This window comes from Pseudorasbora parva, unplaced genomic scaffold, assembly GCF_024679245.1.
Source record: "Pseudorasbora parva isolate DD20220531a unplaced genomic scaffold, ASM2467924v1 scaffold_61, whole genome shotgun sequence".
In the NCBI taxonomy this organism is placed as follows: domain Eukaryota; kingdom Metazoa; phylum Chordata; class Actinopteri; order Cypriniformes; family Gobionidae; genus Pseudorasbora; species Pseudorasbora parva.
The window spans coordinates 47,553-70,657 of NW_027125110.1; the positions used below are offsets into that span (position 1 = coordinate 47,553).

At 53.3% G+C, this 23,105-nt stretch overlaps 25 non-coding genes across 25 annotated transcripts; all 25 read left to right on the forward strand.

The window, feature by feature from the left end:
* The first annotated feature begins 788 nt into the window (after positions 1-788).
* On the forward strand, positions 789-979 carry LOC137068222 (U2 spliceosomal RNA). The gene has a single exon (XR_010903921.1). It is a non-coding gene; the product is annotated as a U2 spliceosomal RNA (small nuclear RNA).
* Positions 980-1,441: 462 nt separating this feature from the next.
* Positions 1,442-1,605, forward strand: LOC137068288 (U1 spliceosomal RNA). The gene has a single exon (XR_010903983.1). It is a non-coding gene; the product is annotated as a U1 spliceosomal RNA (small nuclear RNA).
* A 1,008-nt stretch (positions 1,606-2,613) lies between these two features.
* LOC137068223 (U2 spliceosomal RNA) lies at positions 2,614-2,804 on the forward strand. The gene has a single exon (XR_010903923.1). It is a non-coding gene; the product is annotated as a U2 spliceosomal RNA (small nuclear RNA).
* Positions 2,805-3,270: 466 nt separating this feature from the next.
* LOC137068289 (U1 spliceosomal RNA) lies at positions 3,271-3,434 on the forward strand. Its single transcript, XR_010903984.1, has one exon. It is a non-coding gene; the product is annotated as a U1 spliceosomal RNA (small nuclear RNA).
* Positions 3,435-4,442: 1,008 nt separating this feature from the next.
* On the forward strand, positions 4,443-4,633 carry LOC137068225 (U2 spliceosomal RNA). Its single transcript, XR_010903924.1, has one exon. It is a non-coding gene; the product is annotated as a U2 spliceosomal RNA (small nuclear RNA).
* Positions 4,634-5,099: 466 nt separating this feature from the next.
* Positions 5,100-5,263, forward strand: LOC137068292 (U1 spliceosomal RNA). The gene has a single exon (XR_010903986.1). It is a non-coding gene; the product is annotated as a U1 spliceosomal RNA (small nuclear RNA).
* A 1,008-nt stretch (positions 5,264-6,271) lies between these two features.
* On the forward strand, positions 6,272-6,462 carry LOC137068226 (U2 spliceosomal RNA). Its single transcript, XR_010903925.1, has one exon. It is a non-coding gene; the product is annotated as a U2 spliceosomal RNA (small nuclear RNA).
* A 466-nt stretch (positions 6,463-6,928) lies between these two features.
* Positions 6,929-7,092, forward strand: LOC137068293 (U1 spliceosomal RNA). Its single transcript, XR_010903987.1, has one exon. It is a non-coding gene; the product is annotated as a U1 spliceosomal RNA (small nuclear RNA).
* Positions 7,093-8,099: 1,007 nt separating this feature from the next.
* On the forward strand, positions 8,100-8,290 carry LOC137068227 (U2 spliceosomal RNA). The gene has a single exon (XR_010903926.1). It is a non-coding gene; the product is annotated as a U2 spliceosomal RNA (small nuclear RNA).
* A 466-nt stretch (positions 8,291-8,756) lies between these two features.
* Positions 8,757-8,920, forward strand: LOC137068291 (U1 spliceosomal RNA). Its single transcript, XR_010903985.1, has one exon. It is a non-coding gene; the product is annotated as a U1 spliceosomal RNA (small nuclear RNA).
* Positions 8,921-9,928: 1,008 nt separating this feature from the next.
* Positions 9,929-10,119, forward strand: LOC137068228 (U2 spliceosomal RNA). The gene has a single exon (XR_010903927.1). It is a non-coding gene; the product is annotated as a U2 spliceosomal RNA (small nuclear RNA).
* Positions 10,120-10,585: 466 nt separating this feature from the next.
* LOC137068303 (U1 spliceosomal RNA) lies at positions 10,586-10,749 on the forward strand. The gene has a single exon (XR_010903996.1). It is a non-coding gene; the product is annotated as a U1 spliceosomal RNA (small nuclear RNA).
* A 1,008-nt stretch (positions 10,750-11,757) lies between these two features.
* LOC137068230 (U2 spliceosomal RNA) lies at positions 11,758-11,948 on the forward strand. The gene has a single exon (XR_010903929.1). It is a non-coding gene; the product is annotated as a U2 spliceosomal RNA (small nuclear RNA).
* Positions 11,949-12,414: 466 nt separating this feature from the next.
* LOC137068294 (U1 spliceosomal RNA) lies at positions 12,415-12,578 on the forward strand. Its single transcript, XR_010903988.1, has one exon. It is a non-coding gene; the product is annotated as a U1 spliceosomal RNA (small nuclear RNA).
* A 1,008-nt stretch (positions 12,579-13,586) lies between these two features.
* LOC137068231 (U2 spliceosomal RNA) lies at positions 13,587-13,777 on the forward strand. The gene has a single exon (XR_010903930.1). It is a non-coding gene; the product is annotated as a U2 spliceosomal RNA (small nuclear RNA).
* Positions 13,778-14,243: 466 nt separating this feature from the next.
* On the forward strand, positions 14,244-14,407 carry LOC137068193 (U1 spliceosomal RNA). The gene has a single exon (XR_010903894.1). It is a non-coding gene; the product is annotated as a U1 spliceosomal RNA (small nuclear RNA).
* A 1,008-nt stretch (positions 14,408-15,415) lies between these two features.
* LOC137068232 (U2 spliceosomal RNA) lies at positions 15,416-15,606 on the forward strand. The gene has a single exon (XR_010903931.1). It is a non-coding gene; the product is annotated as a U2 spliceosomal RNA (small nuclear RNA).
* Positions 15,607-16,072: 466 nt separating this feature from the next.
* LOC137068295 (U1 spliceosomal RNA) lies at positions 16,073-16,236 on the forward strand. Its single transcript, XR_010903989.1, has one exon. It is a non-coding gene; the product is annotated as a U1 spliceosomal RNA (small nuclear RNA).
* Positions 16,237-17,244: 1,008 nt separating this feature from the next.
* Positions 17,245-17,435, forward strand: LOC137068233 (U2 spliceosomal RNA). Its single transcript, XR_010903932.1, has one exon. It is a non-coding gene; the product is annotated as a U2 spliceosomal RNA (small nuclear RNA).
* A 466-nt stretch (positions 17,436-17,901) lies between these two features.
* On the forward strand, positions 17,902-18,065 carry LOC137068205 (U1 spliceosomal RNA). Its single transcript, XR_010903905.1, has one exon. It is a non-coding gene; the product is annotated as a U1 spliceosomal RNA (small nuclear RNA).
* Positions 18,066-19,073: 1,008 nt separating this feature from the next.
* LOC137068234 (U2 spliceosomal RNA) lies at positions 19,074-19,264 on the forward strand. The gene has a single exon (XR_010903933.1). It is a non-coding gene; the product is annotated as a U2 spliceosomal RNA (small nuclear RNA).
* Positions 19,265-19,730: 466 nt separating this feature from the next.
* On the forward strand, positions 19,731-19,894 carry LOC137068296 (U1 spliceosomal RNA). Its single transcript, XR_010903990.1, has one exon. It is a non-coding gene; the product is annotated as a U1 spliceosomal RNA (small nuclear RNA).
* Positions 19,895-20,902: 1,008 nt separating this feature from the next.
* LOC137068236 (U2 spliceosomal RNA) lies at positions 20,903-21,093 on the forward strand. Its single transcript, XR_010903934.1, has one exon. It is a non-coding gene; the product is annotated as a U2 spliceosomal RNA (small nuclear RNA).
* Positions 21,094-21,559: 466 nt separating this feature from the next.
* Positions 21,560-21,723, forward strand: LOC137068297 (U1 spliceosomal RNA). Its single transcript, XR_010903991.1, has one exon. It is a non-coding gene; the product is annotated as a U1 spliceosomal RNA (small nuclear RNA).
* A 1,008-nt stretch (positions 21,724-22,731) lies between these two features.
* On the forward strand, positions 22,732-22,922 carry LOC137068237 (U2 spliceosomal RNA). Its single transcript, XR_010903935.1, has one exon. It is a non-coding gene; the product is annotated as a U2 spliceosomal RNA (small nuclear RNA).
* Positions 22,923-23,105: the final 183 nt, after the last annotated feature.

Consider the following 23,105-nt stretch of genomic DNA (forward strand, 5'->3'; position numbering starts at 1 on the left):
TTTCCCACAAACTTTGATATTCAACGGACGAGTTGATTGACAGCAGTGGTCCCAAAGGCAAAGTTGTTCGGATGGAGGTTTTCTGTCGTATGGTACGACTGTCTCGTGAGCGTGCTGTGAAAAAGCACGCGACATACGTTCGCCTATAGCCGCTCTCATGTTGTTGCTTTTTCATTTTAAAGCGCCACTAGGTGGCCATTCACCGCGTCCTTTCTCGCCTGACCCCAGACTGAGCCCGTGCACGGGTGTACCGGCTTGGGTGAAATTGTCTCGTTCCGTCCAAGAGCTATAGCCGTTCTAGCAGACCCCGCCTCGCCCAGCCCGTAGGTTTCGGCCTGCCGCCGCCAAGCTGAATCGAAATTCCCACTTTTTTTCCGATCTGGACGGACAGTCAGACTCCAGAGAATCTTTCTGCACTGGTTTGGGCCAGATCGGGCAAAAGACCTAGGACTAGTGTGCAAAAGTAGGTTTTTCACAAAATCCCAAATACCCGAAAATTTCGCCAGCGCAACCTTCGAATCCGAGGCATGCGTCTCGCTCGGCTCGAGCCAAGGATTCCGATGATATAAGACACTTGGTTCTGCGGCGTGCGGTTTGGGAGCTACGAGCCATTTCGTGCCGGGCCCATCGGGGGGCCAGCCTTGGTGATGTTGTAGAGCGAGTGGCTAGTACCATCCCTCAAAGTTTCAGGTCTCTACGACGTAAGGCCTTTGCCAACCCTCCCCCCCTCACCGCTTCCCAGATGGGCGTCGCCTTTGCCGGCTCCCCTGCCGCTGCGTCATTGTGTCATCGCTTCTCGGCCTTTTGGCTAAGATCAAGTGTAGTATCTGTTCTTATCAGTTTAATATCTGATACGTCCCCTATCCGGGGACTGCATATTAAATTGATTTTTGGCACATGGAGCCGGAACCGGGGCTTGCTCCGTCCACTCCACGCATCGACCTGGTATTGCAGTGCCTCCAGGAACGGTGTGCTTCCCCTTTTTGGGGACTGCGAATTGTTGTGACTAATAGAAGAACCAACAACACCACTGGAATTTTGTCAGAGAATACAGAAATACGCAGGAAGCGCATACAGAATGACGATGAGGTGACGCAACGATGACCGTGCCACAGAGAAAGCAGCAAGCTGCGGTCATATGAGCATAGGGAAAAAAGAAGAACAAAAGCGTCGGTTGCCGGCCGGCTGACTCATCACCGTCACAGCACGTTTTTTGATGTCCCTCTTATTTGAGAGTCTTTACCAACGAGCTGATGAGTCGAATCAGGGGTTTGTGTTGGATGGATTAGGGACACCTGATTCAAATCAAGGTCACGCACGCACGCAGCAGTCAAGCAATGGAAGGTGCCCCGTCCTTCCTTTTCTTGGGGGAGGGGAAGGTCACCGTGTTTGAGGATGGCGAAGGGGGATAGGGCGCCTCTGCCTGGAGGCCAGGCAACTCATACTTACCTGGCAGGGGAGACACCATGATCAGGAAGGTGGTTCACCCAGGGCGAGGCTCGGCCATTGCACTCCGGTTGTGCTGACCCCTGCGAATTCCCCAAATGTGGGAATCTCGACTGCATAATTTATGGTAGTGGGGGACTGCGTTCGCGCTCTCCCCTGTACACACTGGTTAAAAGCAGATAGCGTGGAGGGAAAAAGCGTGCGGTTCTTGACGCTTGTGGCGCCGCCCACTGCCCCAAAGGGTGAAGTTGCACCAGTTTTGTTATGTTTCTGTCTCTTTCTGCTGTGTCAGCCAGTGACCCGGAGAGTTCAGAGAACTGAACTGCGTTTGTTTTCATCGAGGTTGTCGAAACCTGCGACCGGTTTGCCGAATGTGGTTTTTCCCACAAACTTTGATATTCAACGGACGAGTTGATTGACAGCAGTGGTCCCAAAGGCAAAGTTGTTCGGATGGAGGTTTTCTGTCGTATGGTACGACTGTCTCGTGCGCGTGCTGTGAAAAAGCACGCGACATACGTTCGCCTATAGCCGCTCTCATGTTGTTGCTTTTTCATTTTAAAGCGCCACTAGGTGGCCATTCACCGCGTCCTTTCTCGCCTGACCCCAGACTGAGCCCGTGCACGGGTGTACCGGCTTGGGTGAAATTGTCTCGTTCCGTCCAAGAGCTATAGCCGTTCTAGCAGACCCCGCCTCGCCCAGCCCGTAGGTTTCGGCCTGCCGCCGCCAAGCTGAATCGAAATTCCCACTTTTTTTCCGATCTGGACGGACAGTCAGACTCCAGAGAATCTTTCTGCACTGGTTTGGGCCAGATCGGGCAAAAGACCTAGGACTAGTGTGCAAAAGTAGGTTTTTCACAAAATCCCAAATACCCGAAAATTTCGCCAGCGCAACCTTCGAATCCGAGGCATGCGTCTCGCTCGGCTCGAGCCAAGGATTCCGATGATATAAGACACTTGGTTCTGCGGCGTGCGGTTTGGGAGCTACGAGCCATTTCGTGCCGGGCCCATCGGGGGGCCAGCCTTGGTGATGTTGTAGAGCGAGTGGCTAGTACCATCCCTCAAAGTTTCAGGTCTCTACGACGTAAGGCCTTTGCCAACCCTCCCCCCCTCACCGCTTCCCAGATGGGCGTCGCCTTTGCCGGCTCCCCTGCCGCTGCGTCATTGTGTCATCGCTTCTCGGCCTTTTGGCTAAGATCAAGTGTAGTATCTGTTCTTATCAGTTTAATATCTGATACGTCCCCTATCCGGGGACTGCATATTAAATTGATTTTTGGCACATGGAGCCGGAACCGGGGCTTGCTCCGTCCACTCCACGCATCGACCTGGTATTGCAGTGCCTCCAGGAACGGTGTGCTTCCCCTTTTTGGGGACTGCGAATTGTTGTGACTAATAGAAGAACCAACAACACCACTGGAATTTTGTCAGAGAATACAGAAATACGCAGGAAGCGCATACAGAATGACGATGAGGTGACGCAACGATGACCGTGCCACAGAGAAAGCAGCAAGCTGCGGTCATATGAGCATAGGGAAAAAAGAAGAACAAAAGCGTCGGTTGCCGGCCGGCTGACTCATCACCGTCACAGCACGTTTTTTGATGTCCCTCTTATTTGAGAGTCTTTACCAACGAGCTGACGAGTCGAATCAGGGGTTTGTGTTGGATGGATTAGGGACACCTGATTCAAATCAAGGTCACGCACGCACGCACGCAGCAGTCAAGCAATGGAAGGTGCCCCGTCCTTCCTTTTCTTGGGGGAGGGGAAGGTCACCGTGTTTGAGGATGGCGAAGGGGGATAGGGCGCCTCTGCCTGGAGGCCAGGCAACTCATACTTACCTGGCAGGGGAGACACCATGATCAGGAAGGTGGTTCACCCAGGGCGAGGCTCGGCCATTGCACTCCGGTTGTGCTGACCCCTGCGAATTCCCCAAATGTGGGAATCTCGACTGCATAATTTATGGTAGTGGGGGACTGCGTTCGCGCTCTCCCCTGTACACACTGGTTAAAAGCAGATAGCGTGGAGGGAAAAAGCGTGCGGTTCTTGACGCTTGTGGCGCCGCCCACTGCCCCAAAGGGTGAAGTTGCACCAGTTTTGTTATGTTTCTGTCTCTTTCTGCTGTGTCAGCCAGTGACCCGGAGAGTTCAGAGAACTGAACTGCGTTTGTTTTCATCGAGGTTGTCGAAACCTGCGACCGGTTTGCCGAATGTGGTTTTTCCCACAAACTTTGATATTCAACGGACGAGTTGATTGACAGCAGTGGTCCCAAAGGCAAAGTTGTTCGGATGGAGGTTTTCTGTCGTATGGTACGACTGTCTCGTGAGCGTGCTGTGAAAAAGCACGCGACATACGTTCGCCTATAGCCGCTCTCATGTTGTTGCTTTTTCATTTTAAAGCGCCACTAGGTGGCCATTCACCGCGTCCTTTCTCGCCTGACCCCAGACTGAGCCCGTGCACGGGTGTACCGGCTTGGGTGAAATTGTCTCGTTCCGTCCAAGAGCTATAGCCGTTCTAGCAGACCCCGCCTCGCCCAGCCCGTAGGTTTCGGCCTGCCGCCGCCAAGCTGAATCGAAATTCCCACTTTTTTTCCGATCTGGACGGACAGTCAGACTCCAGAGAATCTTTCTGCACTGGTTTGGGCCAGATCGGGCAAAAGACCTAGGACTAGTGTGCAAAAGTAGGTTTTTCACAAAATCCCAAATACCCGAAAATTTCGCCAGCGCAACCTTCGAATCCGAGGCATGCGTCTCGCTCGGCTCGAGCCAAGGATTCCGATGATATAAGACACTTGGTTCTGCGGCGTGCGGTTTGGGAGCTACGAGCCATTTCGTGCCGGGCCCATCGGGGGGCCAGCCTTGGTGATGTTGTAGAGCGAGTGGCTAGTACCATCCCTCAAAGTTTCAGGTCTCTACGACGTAAGGCCTTTGCCAACCCTCCCCCCCTCACCGCTTCCCAGATGGGCGTCGCCTTTGCCGGCTCCCCTGCCGCTGCGTCATTGTGTCATCGCTTCTCGGCCTTTTGGCTAAGATCAAGTGTAGTATCTGTTCTTATCAGTTTAATATCTGATACGTCCCCTATCCGGGGACTGCATATTAAATTGATTTTTGGCACATGGAGCCGGAACCGGGGCTTGCTCCGTCCACTCCACGCATCGACCTGGTATTGCAGTGCCTCCAGGAACGGTGTGCTTCCCCTTTTTGGGGACTGCGAATTGTTGTGACTAATAGAAGAACCAACAACACCACTGGAATTTTGTCAGAGAATACAGAAATACGCAGGAAGCGCATACAGAATGACGATGAGGTGACGCAACGATGACCGTGCCACAGAGAAAGCAGCAAGCTGCGGTCATATGAGCATAGGGAAAAAAGAAGAACAAAAGCGTCGGTTGCCGGCCGGCTGACTCATCACCGTCACAGCACGTTTTTTGATGTCCCTCTTATTTGAGAGTCTTTACCAACGAGCTGACGAGTCGAATCAGGGGTTTGTGTTGGATGGATTAGGGACACCTGATTCAAATCAAGGTCACGCACGCACGCACGCAGCAGTCAAGCAATGGAAGGTGCCCCGTCCTTCCTTTTCTTGGGGGAGGGGAAGGTCACCGTGTTTGAGGATGGCGAAGGGGGATAGGGCGCCTCTGCCTGGAGGCCAGGCAACTCATACTTACCTGGCAGGGGAGACACCATGATCAGGAAGGTGGTTCACCCAGGGCGAGGCTCGGCCATTGCACTCCGGTTGTGCTGACCCCTGCGAATTCCCCAAATGTGGGAATCTCGACTGCATAATTTATGGTAGTGGGGGACTGCGTTCGCGCTCTCCCCTGTACACACTGGTTAAAAGCAGATAGCGTGGAGGGAAAAAGCGTGCGGTTCTTGACGCTTGTGGCGCCGCCCACTGCCCCAAAGGGTGAAGTTGCACCAGTTTTGTTATGTTTCTGTCTCTTTCTGCTGTGTCAGCCAGTGACCCGGAGAGTTCAGAGAACTGAACTGCGTTTGTTTTCATCGAGGTTGTCGAAACCTGCGACCGGTTTGCCGAATGTGGTTTTTCCCACAAACTTTGATATTCAACGGACGAGTTGATTGACAGCAGTGGTCCCAAAGGCAAAGTTGTTCGGATGGAGGTTTTCTGTCGTATGGTACGACTGTCTCGTGCGCGTGCTGTGAAAAAGCACGCGACATACGTTCGCCTATAGCCGCTCTCATGTTGTTGCTTTTTCATTTTAAAGCGCCACTAGGTGGCCATTCACCGCGTCCTTTCTCGCCTGACCCCAGACTGAGCCCGTGCACGGGTGTACCGGCTTGGGTGAAATTGTCTCGTTCCGTCCAAGAGCTATAGCCGTTCTAGCAGACCCCGCCTCGCCCAGCCCGTAGGTTTCGGCCTGCCGCCGCCAAGCTGAATCGAAATTCCCACTTTTTTTCCGATCTGGACGGACAGTCAGACTCCAGAGAATCTTTCTGCACTGGTTTGGGCCAGATCGGGCAAAAGACCTAGGACTAGTGTGCAAAAGTAGGTTTTTCACAAAATCCCAAATACCCGAAAATTTCGCCAGCGCAACCTTCGAATCCGAGGCATGCGTCTCGCTCGGCTCGAGCCAAGGATTCCGATGATATAAGACACTTGGTTCTGCGGCGTGCGGTTTGGGAGCTACGAGCCATTTCGTGCCGGGCCCATCGGGGGGCCAGCCTTGGTGATGTTGTAGAGCGAGTGGCTAGTACCATCCCTCAAAGTTTCAGGTCTCTACGACGTAAGGCCTTTGCCAACCCTCCCCCCCTCACCGCTTCCCAGATGGGCGTCGCCTTTGCCCGCTCCCCTGCCGCTGCGTCATTGTGTCATCGCTTCTCGGCCTTTTGGCTAAGATCAAGTGTAGTATCTGTTCTTATCAGTTTAATATCTGATACGTCCCCTATCCGGGGACTGCATATTAAATTGATTTTTGGCACATGGAGCCGGAACCGGGGCTTGCTCCGTCCACTCCACGCATCGACCTGGTATTGCAGTGCCTCCAGGAACGGTGTGCTTCCCCTTTTTGGGGACTGCGAATTGTTGTGACTAATAGAAGAACCAACAACACCACTGGAATTTTGTCAGAGAATACAGAAATACGCAGGAAGCGCATACAGAATGACGATGAGGTGACGCAACGATGACCGTGCCACAGAGAAAGCAGCAAGCTGCGGTCATATGAGCATAGGGAAAAAAGAAGAACAAAAGCGTCGGTTGCCGGCCGGCTGACTCATCACCGTCACAGCACGTTTTTTGATGTCCCTCTTATTTGAGAGTCTTTACCAACGAGCTGACGAGTCGAATCAGGGGTTTGTGTTGGATGGATTAGGGACACCTGATTCAAATCAAGGTCACGCACGCACGCACGCAGCAGTCAAGCAATGGAAGGTGCCCCGTCCTTCCTTTTCTTGGGGGAGGGGAAGGTCACCGTGTTTGAGGATGGCGAAGGGGGATAGGGCGCCTCTGCCTGGAGGCCAGGCAACTCATACTTACCTGGCAGGGGAGACACCATGATCAGGAAGGTGGTTCACCCAGGGCGAGGCTCGGCCATTGCACTCCGGTTGTGCTGACCCCTGCGAATTCCCCAAATGTGGGAATCTCGACTGCATAATTTATGGTAGTGGGGGACTGCGTTCGCGCTCTCCCCTGTACACACTGGTTAAAAGCAGATAGCGTGGAGGGAAAAAGCATGCGGTTCTTGACGCTTGTGGCGCCGCCCACTGCCCCAAAGGGTGAAGTTGCACCAGTTTTGTTATGTTTCTGTCTCTTTCTGCTGTGTCAGCCAGTGACCCGGAGAGTTCAGAGAACTGAACTGCGTTTGTTTTCATCGAGGTTGTCGAAACCTGCGACCGGTTTGCCGAATGTGGTTTTTCCCACAAACTTTGATATTCAACGGACGAGTTGATTGACAGCAGTGGTCCCAAAGGCAAAGTTGTTCGGATGGAGGTTTTCTGTCGTATGGTACGACTGTCTCGTGCGCGTGCTGTGAAAAAGCACGCGACATACGTTCGCCTATAGCCGCTCTCATGTTGTTGCTTTTTCATTTTAAAGCGCCACTAGGTGGCCATTCACCGCGTCCTTTCTCGCCTGACCCCAGACTGAGCCCGTGCACGGGTGTACCGGCTTGGGTGAAATTGTCTCGTTCCGTCCAAGAGCTATAGCCGTTCTAGCAGACCCCGCCTCGCCCAGCCCGTAGGTTTCGGCCTGCCGCCGCCAAGCTGAATCGAAATTCCCACTTTTTTTCCGATCTGGACGGACAGTCAGACTCCAGAGAATCTTTCTGCACTGGTTTGGGCCAGATCGGGCAAAAGACCTAGGACTAGTGTGCAAAAGTAGGTTTTTCACAAAATCCCAAATACCCGAAAATTTCGCCAGCGCAACCTTCGAATCCGAGGCATGCGTCTCGCTCGGCTCGAGCCAAGGATTCCGATGATATAAGACACTTGGTTCTGCGGCGTGCGGTTTGGGAGCTACGAGCCATTTCGTGCCGGGCCCATCGGGGGCCAGCCTTGGTGATGTTGTAGAGCGAGTGGCTAGTACCATCCCTCAAAGTTTCAGGTCTCTACGACGTAAGGCCTTTGCCAACCCTCCCCCCCTCACCGCTTCCCAGATGGGCGTCGCCTTTGCCGGCTCCCCTGCCGCTGCGTCATTGTGTCATCGCTTCTCGGCCTTTTGGCTAAGATCAAGTGTAGTATCTGTTCTTATCAGTTTAATATCTGATACGTCCCCTATCCGGGGACTGCATATTAAATTGATTTTTGGCACATGGAGCCGGAACCGGGGCTTGCTCCGTCCACTCCACGCATCGACCTGGTATTGCAGTGCCTCCAGGAACGGTGTGCTTCCCCTTTTTGGGGACTGCGAATTGTTGTGACTAATAGAAGAACCAACAACACCACTGGAATTTTGTCAGAGAATACAGAAATACGCAGGAAGCGCATACAGAATGACGATGAGGTGACGCAACGATGACCGTGCCACAGAGAAAGCAGCAAGCTGCGGTCATATGAGCATAGGGAAAAAAGAAGAACAAAAGCGTCGGTTGCCGGCCGGCTGACTCATCACCGTCACAGCACGTTTTTTGATGTCCCTCTTATTTGAGAGTCTTTACCAACGAGCTGACGAGTCGAATCAGGGGTTTGTGTTGGATGGATTAGGGACACCTGATTCAAATCAAGGTCACGCACGCACGCACGCAGCAGTCAAGCAATGGAAGGTGCCCCGTCCTTCCTTTTCTTGGGGGAGGGGAAGGTCACCGTGTTTGAGGATGGCGAAGGGGGATAGGGCGCCTCTGCCTGGAGGCCAGGCAACTCATACTTACCTGGCAGGGGAGACACCATGATCAGGAAGGTGGTTCACCCAGGGTGAGGCTCGGCCATTGCACTCCGGTTGTGCTGACCCCTGCGAATTCCCCAAATGTGGGAATCTCGACTGCATAATTTATGGTAGTGGGGGACTGCGTTCGCGCTCTCCCCTGTACACACTGGTTAAAAGCAGATAGCGTGGAGGGAAAAAGCGTGCGGTTCTTGACGCTTGTGGCGCCGCCCACTGCCCCAAAGGGTGAAGTTGCACCAGTTTTGTTATGTTTCTGTCTCTTTCTGCTGTGTCAGCCAGTGACCCGGAGAGTTCAGAGAACTGAACTGCGTTTGTTTTCATCGAGGTTGTCGAAACCTGCGACCGGTTTGCCGAATGTGGTTTTTCCCACAAACTTTGATATTCAACGGACGAGTTGATTGACAGCAGTGGTCCCAAAGGCAAAGTTGTTCGGATGGAGGTTTTCTGTCGTATGGTACGACTGTCTCGTGCGCGTGCTGTGAAAAAGCACGCGACATACGTTCGCCTATAGCCGCTCTCATGTTGTTGCTTTTTCATTTTAAAGCGCCACTAGGTGGCCATTCACCGCGTCCTTTCTCGCCTGACCCCAGACTGAGCCCGTGCACGGGTGTACCGGCTTGGGTGAAATTGTCTCGTTCCGTCCAAGAGCTATAGCCGTTCTAGCAGACCCCGCCTCGCCCAGCCCGTAGGTTTCGGCCTGCCGCCGCCAAGCTGAATCGAAATTCCCACTTTTTTTCCGATCTGGACGGACAGTCAGACTCCAGAGAATCTTTCTGCACTGGTTTGGGCCAGATCGGGCAAAAGACCTAGGACTAGTGTGCAAAAGTAGGTTTTTCACAAAATCCCAAATACCCGAAAATTTCGCCAGCGCAACCTTCGAATCCGAGGCATGCGTCTCGCTCGGCTCGAGCCAAGGATTCCGATGATATAAGACACTTGGTTCTGCGGCGTGCGGTTTGGGAGCTACGAGCCATTTCGTGCCGGGCCCATCGGGGGGCCAGCCTTGGTGATGTTGTAGAGCGAGTGGCTAGTACCATCCCTCAAAGTTTCAGGTCTCTACGACGTAAGGCCTTTGCCAACCCTCCCCCCCTCACCGCTTCCCAGATGGGCGTCGCCTTTGCCCGCTCCCCTGCCGCTGCGTCATTGTGTCATCGCTTCTCGGCCTTTTGGCTAAGATCAAGTGTAGTATCTGTTCTTATCAGTTTAATATCTGATACGTCCCCTATCCGGGGACTGCATATTAAATTGATTTTTGGCACATGGAGCCGGAACCGGGGCTTGCTCCGTCCACTCCACGCATCGACCTGGTATTGCAGTGCCTCCAGGAACGGTGTGCTTCCCCTTTTTGGGGACTGCGAATTGTTGTGACTAATAGAAGAACCAACAACACCACTGGAATTTTGTCAGAGAATACAGAAATACGCAGGAAGCGCATACAGAATGACGATGAGGTGACGCAACGATGACCGTGCCACAGAGAAAGCAGCAAGCTGCGGTCATATGAGCATAGGGAAAAAAGAAGAACAAAAGCGTCGGTTGCCGGCCGGCTGACTCATCACCGTCACAGCACGTTTTTTGATGTCCCTCTTATTTGAGAGTCTTTACCAACGAGCTGACGAGTCGAATCAGGGGTTTGTGTTGGATGGATTAGGGACACCTGATTCAAATCAAGGTCACGCACGCACGCACGCAGCAGTCAAGCAATGGAAGGTGCCCCGTCCTTCCTTTTCTTGGGGGAGGGGAAGGTCACCGTGTTTGAGGATGGCGAAGGGGGATAGGGCGCCTCTGCCTGGAGGCCAGGCAACTCATACTTACCTGGCAGGGGAGACACCATGATCAGGAAGGTGGTTCACCCAGGGTGAGGCTCGGCCATTGCACTCCGGTTGTGCTGACCCCTGCGAATTCCCCAAATGTGGGAATCTCGACTGCATAATTTATGGTAGTGGGGGACTGCGTTCGCGCTCTCCCCTGTACACACTGGTTAAAAGCAGATAGCGTGGAGGGAAAAAGCGTGCGGTTCTTGACGCTTGTGGCGCCGCCCACTGCCCCAAAGGGTGAAGTTGCACCAGTTTTGTTATGTTTCTGTCTCTTTCTGCTGTGTCAGCCAGTGACCCGGAGAGTTCAGAGAACTGAACTGCGTTTGTTTTCATCGAGGTTGTCGAAACCTGCGACCGGTTTGCCGAATGTGGTTTTTCCCACAAACTTTGATATTCAACGGACGAGTTGATTGACAGCAGTGGTCCCAAAGGCAAAGTTGTTCGGATGGAGGTTTTCTGTCGTATGGTACGACTGTCTCGTGCGCGTGCTGTGAAAAAGCACGCGACATACGTTCGCCTATAGCCGCTCTCATGTTGTTGCTTTTTCATTTTAAAGCGCCACTAGGTGGCCATTCACCGCGTCCTTTCTCGCCTGACCCCAGACTGAGCCCGTGCACGGGTGTACCGGCTTGGGTGAAATTGTCTCGTTCCGTCCAAGAGCTATAGCCGTTCTAGCAGACCCCGCCTCGCCCAGCCCGTAGGTTTCGGCCTGCCGCCGCCAAGCTGAATCGAAATTCCCACTTTTTTTCCGATCTGGACGGACAGTCAGACTCCAGAGAATCTTTCTGCACTGGTTTGGGCCAGATCGGGCAAAAGACCTAGGACTAGTGTGCAAAAGTAGGTTTTTCACAAAATCCCAAATACCCGAAAATTTCGCCAGCGCAACCTTCGAATCCGAGGCATGCGTCTCGCTCGGCTCGAGCCAAGGATTCCGATGATATAAGACACTTGGTTCTGCGGCGTGCGGTTTGGGAGCTACGAGCCATTTCGTGCCGGGCCCATCGGGGGGCCAGCCTTGGTGATGTTGTAGAGCGAGTGGCTAGTACCATCCCTCAAAGTTTCAGGTCTCTACGACGTAAGGCCTTTGCCAACCCTCCCCCCCTCACCGCTTCCCAGATGGGCGTCGCCTTTGCCCGCTCCCCTGCCGCTGCGTCATTGTGTCATCGCTTCTCGGCCTTTTGGCTAAGATCAAGTGTAGTATCTGTTCTTATCAGTTTAATATCTGATACGTCCCCTATCCGGGGACTGCATATTAAATTGATTTTTGGCACATGGAGCCGGAACCGGGGCTTGCTCCGTCCACTCCACGCATCGACCTGGTATTGCAGTGCCTCCAGGAACGGTGTGCTTCCCCTTTTTGGGGACTGCGAATTGTTGTGACTAATAGAAGAACCAACAACACCACTGGAATTTTGTCAGAGAATACAGAAATACGCAGGAAGCGCATACAGAATGACGATGAGGTGACGCAACGATGACCGTGCCACAGAGAAAGCAGCAAGCTGCGGTCATATGAGCATAGGGAAAAAAGAAGAACAAAAGCGTCGGTTGCCGGCCGGCTGACTCATCACCGTCACAGCACGTTTTTTGATGTCCCTCTTATTTGAGAGTCTTTACCAACGAGCTGATGAGTCGAATCAGGGGTTTGTGTTGGATGGATTAGGGACACCTGATTCAAATCAAGGTCACGCACGCACGCACGCAGCAGTCAAGCAATGGAAGGTGCCCCGTCCTTCCTTTTCTTGGGGGAGGGGAAGGTCACCGTGTTTGAGGATGGCGAAGGGGGATAGGGCGCCTCTGCCTGGAGGCCAGGCAACTCATACTTACCTGGCAGGGGAGACACCATGATCAGGAAGGTGGTTCACCCAGGGCGAGGCTCGGCCATTGCACTCCGGTTGTGCTGACCCCTGCGAATTCCCCAAATGTGGGAATCTCGACTGCATAATTTATGGTAGTGGGGGACTGCGTTCGCGCTCTCCCCTGTACACACTGGTTAAAAGCAGATAGCGTGGAGGGAAAAAGCATGCGGTTCTTGACGCTTGTGGCGCCGCCCACTGCCCCAAAGGGTGAAGTTGCACCAGTTTTGTTATGTTTCTGTCTCTTTCTGCTGTGTCAGCCAGTGACCCGGAGAGTTCAGAGAACTGAACTGCGTTTGTTTTCATCGAGGTTGTCGAAACCTGCGACCGGTTTGCCGAATGTGGTTTTTCCCACAAACTTTGATATTCAACGGACGAGTTGATTGACAGCAGTGGTCCCAAAGGCAAAGTTGTTCGGATGGAGGTTTTCTGTCGTATGGTACGACTGTCTCGTGCGCGTGCTGTGAAAAAGCACGCGACATACGTTCGCCTATAGCCGCTCTCATGTTGTTGCTTTTTCATTTTAAAGCGCCACTAGGTGGCCATTCACCGCGTCCTTTCTCGCCTGACCCCAGACTGAGCCCGTGCACGGGTGTACCGGCTTGGGTGAAATTGTCTCGTTCCGTCCAAGAGCTATAGCCGTTCTAGCAGACCCCGCCTCGCCCAGCCCGTAGGTTTCGGCCTGCCGCCGCCAAGCTGAATCGAAATTCCCACTTTTTTTCCGATCTGGACGGACAGTCAGACTCCAGAGAATCTTTCTGCACTGGTTTGGGCCAGATCGGGCAAAAGACCTAGGACTAGTGTGCAAAAGTAGGTTTTTCACAAAATCCCAAATACCCGAAAATTTCGCCAGCGCAACCTTCGAATCCGAGGCATGCGTCTCGCTCGGCTCGAGCCAAGGATTCCGATGATATAAGACACTTGGTTCTGCGGCGTGCGGTTTGGGAGCTACGAGCCATTTCGTGCCGGGCCCATCGGGGGGCCAGCCTTGGTGATGTTGTAGAGCGAGTGGCTAGTACCATCCCTCAAAGTTTCAGGTCTCTACGACGTAAGGCCTTTGCCAACCCTCCCCCCCTCACCGCTTCCCAGATGGGCGTCGCCTTTGCCGGCTCCCCTGCCGCTGCGTCATTGTGTCATCGCTTCTCGGCCTTTTGGCTAAGATCAAGTGTAGTATCTGTTCTTATCAGTTTAATATCTGATACGTCCCCTATCCGGGGACTGCATATTAAATTGATTTTTGGCACATGGAGCCGGAACCGGGGCTTGCTCCGTCCACTCCACGCATCGACCTGGTATTGCAGTGCCTCCAGGAACGGTGTGCTTCCCCTTTTTGGGGACTGCGAATTGTTGTGACTAATAGAAGAACCAACAACACCACTGGAATTTTGTCAGAGAATACAGAAATACGCAGGAAGCGCATACAGAATGACGATGAGGTGACGCAACGATGACCGTGCCACAGAGAAAGCAGCAAGCTGCGGTCATATGAGCATAGGGAAAAAAGAAGAACAAAAGCGTCGGTTGCCGGCCGGCTGACTCATCACCGTCACAGCACGTTTTTTGATGTCCCTCTTATTTGAGAGTCTTTACCAACGAGCTGACGAGTCGAATCAGGGGTTTGTGTTGGATGGATTAGGGACACCTGATTCAAATCAAGGTCACGCACGCACGCACGCAGCAGTCAAGCAATGGAAGGTGCCCCGTCCTTCCTTTTCTTGGGGGAGGGGAAGGTCACCGTGTTTGAGGATGGCGAAGGGGGATAGGGCGCCTCTGCCTGGAGGCCAGGCAACTCATACTTACCTGGCAGGGGAGACACCATGATCAGGAAGGTGGTTCACCCAGGGTGAGGCTCGGCCATTGCACTCCGGTTGTGCTGACCCCTGCGAATTCCCCAAATGTGGGAATCTCGACTGCATAATTTATGGTAGTGGGGGACTGCGTTCGCGCTCTCCCCTGTACACACTGGTTAAAAGCAGATAGCGTGGAGGGAAAAAGCGTGCGGTTCTTGACGCTTGTGGCGCCGCCCACTGCCCCAAAGGGTGAAGTTGCACCAGTTTTGTTATGTTTCTGTCTCTTTCTGCTGTGTCAGCCAGTGACCCGGAGAGTTCAGAGAACTGAACTGCGTTTGTTTTCATCGAGGTTGTCGAAACCTGCGACCGGTTTGCCGAATGTGGTTTTTCCCACAAACTTTGATATTCAACGGACGAGTTGATTGACAGCAGTGGTCCCAAAGGCAAAGTTGTTCGGATGGAGGTTTTCTGTCGTATGGTACGACTGTCTCGTGCGCGTGCTGTGAAAAAGCACGCGACATACGTTCGCCTATAGCCGCTCTCATGTTGTTGCTTTTTCATTTTAAAGCGCCACTAGGTGGCCATTCACCGCGTCCTTTCTCGCCTGACCCCAGACTGAGCCCGTGCACGGGTGTACCGGCTTGGGTGAAATTGTCTCGTTCCGTCCAAGAGCTATAGCCGTTCTAGCAGACCCCGCCTCGCCCAGCCCGTAGGTTTCGGCCTGCCGCCGCCAAGCTGAATCGAAATTCCCACTTTTTTTCCGATCTGGACGGACAGTCAGACTCCAGAGAATCTTTCTGCACTGGTTTGGGCCAGATCGGGCAAAAGACCTAGGACTAGTGTGCAAAAGTAGGTTTTTCACAAAATCCCAAATACCCGAAAATTTCGCCAGCGCAACCTTCGAATCCGAGGCATGCGTCTCGCTCGGCTCGAGCCAAGGATTCCGATGATATAAGACACTTGGTTCTGCGGCGTGCGGTTTGGGAGCTACGAGCCATTTCGTGCCGGGCCCATCGGGGGGCCAGCCTTGGTGATGTTGTAGAGCGAGTGGCTAGTACCATCCCTCAAAGTTTCAGGTCTCTACGACGTAAGGCCTTTGCCAACCCTCCCCCCCTCACCGCTTCCCAGATGGGCGTCGCCTTTGCCGGCTCCCCTGCCGCTGCGTCATTGTGTCATCGCTTCTCGGCCTTTTGGCTAAGATCAAGTGTAGTATCTGTTCTTATCAGTTTAATATCTGATACGTCCCCTATCCGGGGACTGCATATTAAATTGATTTTTGGCACATGGAGCCGGAACCGGGGCTTGCTCCGTCCACTCCACGCATCGACCTGGTATTGCAGTGCCTCCAGGAACGGTGTGCTTCCCCTTTTTGGGGACTGCGAATTGTTGTGACTAATAGAAGAACCAACAACACCACTGGAATTTTGTCAGAGAATACAGAAATACGCAGGAAGCGCATACAGAATGACGATGAGGTGACGCAACGATGACCGTGCCACAGAGAAAGCAGCAAGCTGCGGTCATATGAGCATAGGGAAAAAAGAAGAACAAAAGCGTCGGTTGCCGGCCGGCTGACTCATCACCGTCACAGCACGTTTTTTGATGTCCCTCTTATTTGAGAGTCTTTACCAACGAGCTGATGAGTCGAATCAGGGGTTTGTGTTGGATGGATTAGGGACACCTGATTCAAATCAAGGTCACGCACGCACGCACGCAGCAGTCAAGCAATGGAAGGTGCCCCGTCCTTCCTTTTCTTGGGGGAGGGGAAGGTCACCGTGTTTGAGGATGGCGAAGGGGGATAGGGCGCCTCTGCCTGGAGGCCAGGCAACTCATACTTACCTGGCAGGGGAGACACCATGATCAGGAAGGTGGTTCACCCAGGGCGAGGCTCGGCCATTGCACTCCGGTTGTGCTGACCCCTGCGAATTCCCCAAATGTGGGAATCTCGACTGCATAATTTATGGTAGTGGGGGACTGCGTTCGCGCTCTCCCCTGTACACACTGGTTAAAAGCAGATAGCGTGGAGGGAAAAAGCGTGCGGTTCTTGACGCTTGTGGCGCCGCCCACTGCCCCAAAGGGTGAAGTTGCACCAGTTTTGTTATGTTTCTGTCTCTTTCTGCTGTGTCAGCCAGTGACCCGGAGAGTTCAGAGAACTGAACTGCGTTTGTTTTCATCGAGGTTGTCGAAACCTGCGACCGGTTTGCCGAATGTGGTTTTTCCCACAAACTTTGATATTCAACGGACGAGTTGATTGACAGCAGTGGTCCCAAAGGCAAAGTTGTTCGGATGGAGGTTTTCTGTCGTATGGTACGACTGTCTCGTGCGCGTGCTGTGAAAAAGCACGCGACATACGTTCGCCTATAGCCGCTCTCATGTTGTTGCTTTTTCATTTTAAAGCGCCACTAGGTGGCCATTCACCGCGTCCTTTCTCGCCTGACCCCAGACTGAGCCCGTGCACGGGTGTACCGGCTTGGGTGAAATTGTCTCGTTCCGTCCAAGAGCTATAGCCGTTCTAGCAGACCCCGCCTCGCCCAGCCCGTAGGTTTCGGCCTGCCGCCGCCAAGCTGAATCGAAATTCCCACTTTTTTTCCGATCTGGACGGACAGTCAGACTCCAGAGAATCTTTCTGCACTGGTTTGGGCCAGATCGGGCAAAAGACCTAGGACTAGTGTGCAAAAGTAGGTTTTTCACAAAATCCCAAATACCCGAAAATTTCGCCAGCGCAACCTTCGAATCCGAGGCATGCGTCTCGCTCGGCTCGAGCCAAGGATTCCGATGATATAAGACACTTGGTTCTGCGGCGTGCGGTTTGGGAGCTACGAGCCATTTCGTGCCGGGCCCATCGGGGGGCCAGCCTTGGTGATGTTGTAGAGCGAGTGGCTAGTACCATCCCTCAAAGTTTCAGGTCTCTACGACGTAAGGCCTTTGCCAACCCTCCCCCCCTCACCGCTTCCCAGATGGGCGTCGCCTTTGCCGGCTCCCCTGCCGCTGCGTCATTGTGTCATCGCTTCTCGGCCTTTTGGCTAAGATCAAGTGTAGTATCTGTTCTTATCAGTTTAATATCTGATACGTCCCCTATCCGGGGACTGCATATTAAATTGATTTTTGGCACATGGAGCCGGAACCGGGGCTTGCTCCGTCCACTCCACGCATCGACCTGGTATTGCAGTGCCTCCAGGAACGGTGTGCTTCCCCTTTTTGGGGACTGCGAATTGTTGTGACTAATAGAAGAACCAACAACACCACTGGAATTTTGTCAGAGAATACAGAAATACGCAGGAAGCGCATACAGAATGACGATGAGGTGACGCAACGATGACCGTGCCACAGAGAAAGCAGCAAGCTGCGGTCATATGAGCATAGGGAAAAAAGAAGAACAAAAGCGTCGGTTGCCGGCCGGCTGACTCATCACCGTCACAGCACGTTTTTTGATGTCCCTCTTATTTGAGAGTCTTTACCAACGAGCTGACGAGTCGAATCAGGGGTTTGTGTTGGATGGATTAGGGACACCTGATTCAAATCAAGGTCACGCACGCACGCACGCAGCAGTCAAGCAATGGAAGGTGCCCCGTCCTTCCTTTTCTTGGGGGAGGGGAAGGTCACCGTGTTTGAGGATGGCGAAGGGGGATAGGGCGCCTCTGCCTGGAGGCCAGGCAACTCATACTTACCTGGCAGGGGAGACACCATGATCAGGAAGGTGGTTCACCCAGGGTGAGGCTCGGCCATTGCACTCCGGTTGTGCTGACCCCTGCGAATTCCCCAAATGTGGGAATCTCGACTGCATAATTTATGGTAGTGGGGGACTGCGTTCGCGCTCTCCCCTGTACACACTGGTTAAAAGCAGATAGCGTGGAGGGAAAAAGCGTGCGGTTCTTGACGCTTGTGGCGCCGCCCACTGCCCCAAAGGGTGAAGTTGCACCAGTTTTGTTATGTTTCTGTCTCTTTCTGCTGTGTCAGCCAGTGACCCGGAGAGTTCAGAGAACTGAACTGCGTTTGTTTTCATCGAGGTTGTCGAAACCTGCGACCGGTTTGCCGAATGTGGTTTTTCCCACAAACTTTGATATTCAACGGACGAGTTGATTGACAGCAGTGGTCCCAAAGGCAAAGTTGTTCGGATGGAGGTTTTCTGTCGTATGGTACGACTGTCTCGTGCGCGTGCTGTGAAAAAGCACGCGACATACGTTCGCCTATAGCCGCTCTCATGTTGTTGCTTTTTCATTTTAAAGCGCCACTAGGTGGCCATTCACCGCGTCCTTTCTCGCCTGACCCCAGACTGAGCCCGTGCACGGGTGTACCGGCTTGGGTGAAATTGTCTCGTTCCGTCCAAGAGCTATAGCCGTTCTAGCAGACCCCGCCTCGCCCAGCCCGTAGGTTTCGGCCTGCCGCCGCCAAGCTGAATCGAAATTCCCACTTTTTTTCCGATCTGGACGGACAGTCAGACTCCAGAGAATCTTTCTGCACTGGTTTGGGCCAGATCGGGCAAAAGACCTAGGACTAGTGTGCAAAAGTAGGTTTTTCACAAAATCCCAAATACCCGAAAATTTCGCCAGCGCAACCTTCGAATCCGAGGCATGCGTCTCGCTCGGCTCGAGCCAAGGATTCCGATGATATAAGACACTTGGTTCTGCGGCGTGCGGTTTGGGAGCTACGAGCCATTTCGTGCCGGGCCCATCGGGGGGCCAGCCTTGGTGATGTTGTAGAGCGAGTGGCTAGTACCATCCCTCAAAGTTTCAGGTCTCTACGACGTAAGGCCTTTGCCAACCCTCCCCCCCTCACCGCTTCCCAGATGGGCGTCGCCTTTGCCCGCTCCCCTGCCGCTGCGTCATTGTGTCATCGCTTCTCGGCCTTTTGGCTAAGATCAAGTGTAGTATCTGTTCTTATCAGTTTAATATCTGATACGTCCCCTATCCGGGGACTGCATATTAAATTGATTTTTGGCACATGGAGCCGGAACCGGGGCTTGCTCCGTCCACTCCACGCATCGACCTGGTATTGCAGTGCCTCCAGGAACGGTGTGCTTCCCCTTTTTGGGGACTGCGAATTGTTGTGACTAATAGAAGAACCAACAACACCACTGGAATTTTGTCAGAGAATACAGAAATACGCAGGAAGCGCATACAGAATGACGATGAGGTGACGCAACGATGACCGTGCCACAGAGAAAGCAGCAAGCTGCGGTCATATGAGCATAGGGAAAAAAGAAGAACAAAAGCGTCGGTTGCCGGCCGGCTGACTCATCACCGTCACAGCACGTTTTTTGATGTCCCTCTTATTTGAGAGTCTTTACCAACGAGCTGATGAGTCGAATCAGGGGTTTGTGTTGGATGGATTAGGGACACCTGATTCAAATCAAGGTCACGCACGCACGCACGCAGCAGTCAAGCAATGGAAGGTGCCCCGTCCTTCCTTTTCTTGGGGGAGGGGAAGGTCACCGTGTTTGAGGATGGCGAAGGGGGATAGGGCGCCTCTGCCTGGAGGCCAGGCAACTCATACTTACCTGGCAGGGGAGACACCATGATCAGGAAGGTGGTTCACCCAGGGCGAGGCTCGGCCATTGCACTCCGGTTGTGCTGACCCCTGCGAATTCCCCAAATGTGGGAATCTCGACTGCATAATTTATGGTAGTGGGGGACTGCGTTCGCGCTCTCCCCTGTACACACTGGTTAAAAGCAGATAGCGTGGAGGGAAAAAGCGTGCGGTTCTTGACGCTTGTGGCGCCGCCCACTGCCCCAAAGGGTGAAGTTGCACCAGTTTTGTTATGTTTCTGTCTCTTTCTGCTGTGTCAGCCAGTGACCCGGAGAGTTCAGAGAACTGAACTGCGTTTGTTTTCATCGAGGTTGTCGAAACCTGCGACCGGTTTGCCGAATGTGGTTTTTCCCACAAACTTTGATATTCAACGGACGAGTTGATTGACAGCAGTGGTCCCAAAGGCAAAGTTGTTCGGATGGAGGTTTTCTGTCGTATGGTACGACTGTCTCGTGCGCGTGCTGTGAAAAAGCACGCGACATACGTTCGCCTATAGCCGCTCTCATGTTGTTGCTTTTTCATTTTAAAGCGCCACTAGGTGGCCATTCACCGCGTCCTTTCTCGCCTGACCCCAGACTGAGCCCGTGCACGGGTGTACCGGCTTGGGTGAAATTGTCTCGTTCCGTCCAAGAGCTATAGCCGTTCTAGCAGACCCCGCCTCGCCCAGCCCGTAGGTTTCGGCCTGCCGCCGCCAAGCTGAATCGAAATTCCCACTTTTTTTCCGATCTGGACGGACAGTCAGACTCCAGAGAATCTTTCTGCACTGGTTTGGGCCAGATCGGGCAAAAGACCTAGGACTAGTGTGCAAAAGTAGGTTTTTCACAAAATCCCAAATACCCGAAAATTTCGCCAGCGCAACCTTCGAATCCGAGGCATGCGTCTCGCTCGGCTCGAGCCAAGGATTCCGATGATATAAGACACTTGGTTCTGCGGCGTGCGGTTTGGGAGCTACGAGCCATTTCGTGCCGGGCCCATCGGGGGGCCAGCCTTGGTGATGTTGTAGAGCGAGTGGCTAGTACCATCCCTCAAAGTTTCAGGTCTCTACGACGTAAGGCCTTTGCCAACCCTCCCCCCCTCACCGCTTCCCAGATGGGCGTCGCCTTTGCCGGCTCCCCTGCCGCTGCGTCATTGTGTCATCGCTTCTCGGCCTTTTGGCTAAGATCAAGTGTAGTATCTGTTCTTATCAGTTTAATATCTGATACGTCCCCTATCCGGGGACTGCATATTAAATTGATTTTTGGCACATGGAGCCGGAACCGGGGCTTGCTCCGTCCACTCCACGCATCGACCTGGTATTGCAGTGCCTCCAGGAACGGTGTGCTTCCCCTTTTTGGGGACTGCGAATTGTTGTGACTAATAGAAGAACCAACAACACCACTGGAATTTTGTCAGAGAATACAGAAATACGCAGGAAGCGCATACAGAATGACGATGAGGTGACGCAACGATGACCGTGCCACAGAGAAAGCAGCAAGCTGCGGTCATATGAGCATAGGGAAAAAAGAAGAACAAAAGCGTCGGTTGCCGGCCGGCTGACTCATCACCGTCACAGCACGTTTTTTGATGTCCCTCTTATTTGAGAGTCTTTACCAACGAGCTGACGAGTCGAATCAGGGGTTTGTGTTGGATGGATTAGGGACACCTGATTCAAATCAAGGTCACGCACGCACGCACGCAGCAGTCAAGCAATGGAAGGTGCCCCGTCCTTCCTTTTCTTGGGGGAGGGGAAGGTCACCGTGTTTGAGGATGGCGAAGGGGGATAGGGCGCCTCTGCCTGGAGGCCAGGCAACTCATACTTACCTGGCAGGGGAGACACCATGATCAGGAAGGTGGTTCACCCAGGGCGAGGCTCGGCCATTGCACTCCGGTTGTGCTGACCCCTGCGAATTCCCCAAATGTGGGAATCTCGACTGCATAATTTATGGTAGTGGGGGACTGCGTTCGCGCTCTCCCCTGTACACACTGGTTAAAAGCAGATAGCGTGGAGGGAAAAAGCGTGCGGTTCTTGACGCTTGTGGCGCCGCCCACTGCCCCAAAGGGTGAAGTTGCACCAGTTTTGTTATGTTTCTGTCTCTTTCTGCTGTGTCAGCCAGTGACCCGGAGAGTTCAGAGAACTGAACTGCGTTTGTTTTCATCGAGGTTGTCGAAACCTGCGACCGGTTTGCCGAATGTGGTTTTTCCCACAAACTTTGATATTCAACGGACGAGTTGATTGACAGCAGTGGTCCCAAAGGCAAAGTTGTTCGGATGGAGGTTTTCTGTCGTATGGTACGACTGTCTCGTGCGCGTGCTGTGAAAAAGCACGCGACATACGTTCGCCTATAGCCGCTCTCATGTTGTTGCTTTTTCATTTTAAAGCGCCACTAGGTGGCCATTCACCGCGTCCTTTCTCGCCTGACCCCAGACTGAGCCCGTGCACGGGTGTACCGGCTTGGGTGAAATTGTCTCGTTCCGTCCAAGAGCTATAGCCGTTCTAGCAGACCCCGCCTCGCCCAGCCCGTAGGTTTCGGCCTGCCGCCGCCAAGCTGAATCGAAATTCCCACTTTTTTTCCGATCTGGACGGACAGTCAGACTCCAGAGAATCTTTCTGCACTGGTTTGGGCCAGATCGGGCAAAAGACCTAGGACTAGTGTGCAAAAGTAGGTTTTTCACAAAATCCCAAATACCCGAAAATTTCGCCAGCGCAACCTTCGAATCCGAGGCATGCGTCTCGCTCGGCTCGAGCCAAGGATTCCGATGATATAAGACACTTGGTTCTGCGGCGTGCGGTTTGGGAGCTACGAGCCATTTCGTGCCGGGCCCATCGGGGGGCCAGCCTTGGTGATGTTGTAGAGCGAGTGGCTAGTACCATCCCTCAAAGTTTCAGGTCTCTACGACGTAAGGCCTTTGCCAACCCTCCCCCCCTCACCGCTTCCCAGATGGGCGTCGCCTTTGCCGGCTCCCCTGCCGCTGCGTCATTGTGTCATCGCTTCTCGGCCTTTTGGCTAAGATCAAGTGTAGTATCTGTTCTTATCAGTTTAATATCTGATACGTCCCCTATCCGGGGACTGCATATTAAATTGATTTTTGGCACATGGAGCCGGAACCGGGGCTTGCTCCGTCCACTCCACGCATCGACCTGGTATTGCAGTGCCTCCAGGAACGGTGTGCTTCCCCTTTTTGGGGACTGCGAATTGTTGTGACTAATAGAAGAACCAACAACACCACTGGAATTTTGTCAGAGAATACAGAAATACGCAGGAAGCGCATACAGAATGACGATGAGGTGACGCAACGATGACCGTGCCACAGAGAAAGCAGCAAGCTGCGGTCATATGAGCATAGGGAAAAAAGAAGAA